The sequence below is a fragment of the Aphis gossypii genome, chromosome X, assembly GCF_020184175.1.
Source record: "Aphis gossypii isolate Hap1 chromosome X, ASM2018417v2, whole genome shotgun sequence".
Lineage (NCBI taxonomy): Eukaryota > Metazoa > Arthropoda > Insecta > Hemiptera > Aphididae > Aphis > Aphis gossypii.
Window position 1 is genome coordinate 54,713,592 of NC_065533.1, and position 4,697 is coordinate 54,718,288.

The following is a 4,697-nucleotide window of genomic DNA, read 5'->3' on the forward strand; positions in this document are numbered from 1 at the left end:
TTACTTTGCAATGGCTTAATATCAATGACATCTCTTACATAATATGGTTTAATACTATAGTATAACACAATATACTATGATTTTTATGATAATCTGAATATAATATTATGATACATTTTTATAATTTAAGAATACATACCAAAACCTTCGCAATGCGTATTTATGAAGGACCCTAAAGTCAGTGGAAGTTTTTTTAGAAATAGCTATTATATTCTACTATAGGGAAAAATTGTTTAATTCAATTATTAGTGATATAATTAAACAAAAATAATAATATAAGTACAGTGACGAAACAGCTGCCACATTCAAAAACTCCAAAGAAATGTGATTCCTCTAGAATAAAATATAAAATTATATAAGTAAAGTATTATAGTTATAATTTGAATTAACTATATGATGTTAGTGAGTATAATGAGGTATAATGAGTAGTGACTTGTACATAATTTTATTGCATTAATTTTTTTTATATCTATCTTATAAATAAATTCTTACATAGCAATTACATTTTTAAAATATTAATCTTATTCTTATTTATTGTTAAATATTTAAAATAATAATTATAAAAGTTAAAATAATAAATATAATAAAAGGTACAACAAATTGTCAAACTGTATAAACTAAAAATTCACACATTATGGTTGTTGTGTCCTTAACTGGAACAGGTTTTTTTTCATATCATCGAAAAGTTCCTATTGACGATCACTGCTTCTTTTTACATATACTGTATAGTGCCCAATTGAAGTCCTTAAACCACTTTTACCACGATGAAAACAGATAGCACCACGAAGTTCATAATTCGTTGTTCCGTGAATCAATAACAGCGGAATATCACAGAGCTTAACTTTTAATAAATTTGCTGTCTCACTGCTTCAGCAAAAGTAGCTGAAATAGTTGTTACCGAGACAGTGAAAGTAATAGCCGTATGTATAATAATTTAAAAATTTATAAATAATATATTATTTATAATGATAATTTATTTATTATTAGGGCAAGGTGGTATCAAAATATATCAAACTACCCCGTGAAGATGAATTGAAAATTTTTATTAAATGCGCAAAAGCTAATAGCAAAGATCTAAATAAATGCAAATATGCATTAAAAAAAACTAACTGATTGTTATAATCAAAGAGGTATAAGCTACTAACCGTAATTATTAATTACGTATTAATTACCGTAGTTTGATTTACGCGTTTTCAGCAATGGTGTGTTTTATACAGCAAACTCCAAAACTGTCTTCGTGGAAATAATTTGGGGTGCAAAAACTCGGGAGCGATATTATCAATTTATACACGACAATTAATATACTATTTTGAATGTTAAATTTCAGTGAACCGACAATTTTACTGTTATTTATAAATAGTAGTCAGGTAACTAGGGAAAAATAGTTAAACAATAATAATTATAATTATTAAGTACAGATTTATTATATTATGTATACATTTATTTTAAAGAGAAGGGGGATATAGTGTTTAACTACACAGTTAATATGCATGTACCAAACTTAATTTTTCAATTTATTAGAGCATAGGTTTGAACTTATAACGTTATAAGTTCATTTTAGACAAAAGGTTGTTCTTGATTAGAATAAATAAAGTTGTTGAATTAGGTGGATAGATAGTAATAATTGAAGTTAATAGGTACATATTTAATGTATCTTTGATGTATACCTCATGCAAATCAGTAATAATTAATTATTTTATATAACTAAAAGTTTTCGAACGGCAGTGTGCGACCGCGGTCAAATTATAATGCTGCAGATGGCTTTATTTAAGAGGGTGACATAAATCGAAAAATTCAGTATTAGGAACATATGCGAAAATCGCCTTGTTGGCAGGACAATCATCCCTACGCCAGATGTAGTTTACAATGTTGTACGTGAATAGGACAAATACGATTTCTTTTAAATACAAAACATTCAAAAAATCGTTTTCGAACCGAGTGTCCGAGTGTAGTGAACAGTCGGTCAGATTATACAGTAGATATACCTATATAGAGTATATTATTCACGAAGGTCACTTAAGACGTACAATTCGGTATTAGGAACATATGCGAAAGATGCATCTTTCGGAAAAGACGATCATTCCAGCGCCGCCGCTCGCCGCCTGCGTGGTTTACAAAGACTTAAACGCAGTGCTGCGTACGTGAATAGGACAAATACGATTTCTTTTTAAATACAAAACATTCAAAAAATCCGTTTTTGAACCAAGTATAGTGGACAGTTGGTCAGATTATACTGTAGATATACCTATATAGAGGGTATTACATTCACGAGGGTGACTTAAAACGTAAAATTCAGTATTAGGAACATATGCGAAAGATATGCACCTTTCTGCAAGACGAACTCTCAGCATCATCTGTGGTAGTCCATATAAAGAATTTAACGCACTAAGCAGCGCTCTATACTAGAGTCTATAATATTATAATAGAACGAGTGTGATTTTTATTTTGAATTTATTGTTTTGCTACGAATAATCTATAATATATAATATACATTATACGTTTAAGTAATACATTTTTTCTATTGTAATGATTTATATTTTATATGTTACCTATATTATTATAGATTTTTTTCTGTTATAATTATATATTGATGTATAATATTATTATACATTTTTTCTATTATAATGGGATACCTATATTGATCTGTAAATGATATGTATTATTATTTTCAAAATAAGAAAACTTTTTTTTATTACTACATTATTTAATTTGAATATATTATAAAATATATCCTATAATCACAATTACATAATTTAGTGTGACTTCTAATAGAAGTTTATCAGGTACTTTTTGAACATCGCATAGAGGTTAACGTGGTCAGTGGTGTATTTACGGGGGGGGATAGATCCCCCCCTTGGTACTTTTTTTACTAGTAAGTTTAATAACATTGGTAAGTGTACCCCCTCACCGTCGAGGAAATTATGTTTTCCAACTTATATCCCCCCCTGGACCAAATCCTAAATACGCCACTGAACGTGGTCGCTATAATCACCAACAGATTACCTAGGGTAGTTAGCTATTGATATCACGTAGAATTTACATAATGATGATAAATATATGTATGGTAAACATAACTTCTCAGCGATTGTTAAATTCAATATTACTCGACTTGGCATTAGCAAACTTATTATTATCTCTAGATTATCGCTAAGCGGCTAAGCACTAGCTATGAACATAGTAGATCACAAAATTACATCTATGCGATGTCCTTGGGTTTGGATTTTGCACACAGGATAGTAGGTATAGTGTAGTTACACGTCGTTATTTAAAAATATAGATTTCTGTCGAAACCATCATTATTAACATCAAGTACGATATATATTAAACAGTATTACATGATTTTAATTTTGACTCATACATAGTTGATAATAAGTATATGTTTACATAAACATCAGATAATGATTTAAACACACTTATGACCCGATATCCGTTGAAAATACGAAAGGTCAGATATGGGATAAAGACTATCATTTTTGATATAATATATTGTGATTAAAATATTTAAAATAATCATATCTCGAACTGTATAATATATTCGAACGGATTAAATCAATTATTATAAATATAATTGGTTAGCTATAATAATATTCAACACAATTATTATTTCCAAGTCGTATTCATTATTTATTATCTTAGTCATTTCCGACATGGGATTTTGTTATCCGTATAATATTAATAATTGACCAGATAAATACAATATTATCTAGATTTACTAGTTTTAATTTTTTTTTTTTTTAGTTAGTCATTTAATAAGTGCTTTATTACGATATATTATGTTTTAGATATACACACGGTGATTCAGCTAAAAGTCTTAACTATTAGAAAATTACAATTTTATTATGTTTATTTGTAATTTATCATACCTAGTTTAATTTAAAATATTATTTGTTTATTTTTACAAGTAAATAGTTTTAAATATAAAACTTTATCTAAATCTTACTTTTTACCTGCCATTAAAATTAAAGAAACTATTAATTCTTTTATAAGGAAAAATAATTAAGTTCTCTTAGATTTTTACTGTAGGTAGAATAAAACACCCTCGAGCTTGTTATTGAATAAATTATATAAAAATTAAGGAATGACGTTACCTATATTTTATATATATATATACATTTATATATATTTTATATAAATATGTGATTTTGTATGAGTTGTTCATTATAATATTAAGAACTATTTATACTTAAATATTAAAATGTTGCGTATGCTCCTAAAATGTAATACCTACAGGTTGTCACCATCATATTCCCACCTCGGTACCTCCCCCGGTTGTATAGGTATATACGATCTAATAAGCAGGGCTAGGATTTGTACGCAATAAAAAAATGTAAAATATACATTTTAATTTTTTAAATATACATACAAATATATATTTATTTATTGAAATACATCAGTGATTAACTGATTGTCATATAATACGTACTAAAATTTTAATTATTTATTTTACGAGCAGTAATAAAATTTATAATTCTTATTCAACACCTAGTAGAAATATGTATATTATATGCTACGATCACTGCATTTTTTTTTTAATTATCGGCTTGAATACAATAAATATAATCATACTAAATATGCAAAAATATGCATTAAGCTCAATATATGCAAAAACGTGCAAAATAATAATAGAACCATATTCATCACAATAATATAAATCACGGACATTACTCGCTAAAATTTATTCCATTTGGAAGTAGCAA

General features: G+C 27.1%; 1 long non-coding RNA gene across 1 annotated transcript; it reads right to left on the minus strand.

The window, feature by feature from the left end:
• Positions 1-499: 499 nt before the first annotated feature.
• LOC126552033 (uncharacterized) lies at positions 500-1,352 on the minus strand. The gene is made up of 2 exons (XR_007605886.1): positions 1,173-1,352; positions 500-882 (listed from the first exon to the last, which is right to left on the minus strand). It is a non-coding gene; the product is annotated as an uncharacterized LOC126552033 (long non-coding RNA).
• Positions 1,353-4,697: the final 3,345 nt, after the last annotated feature.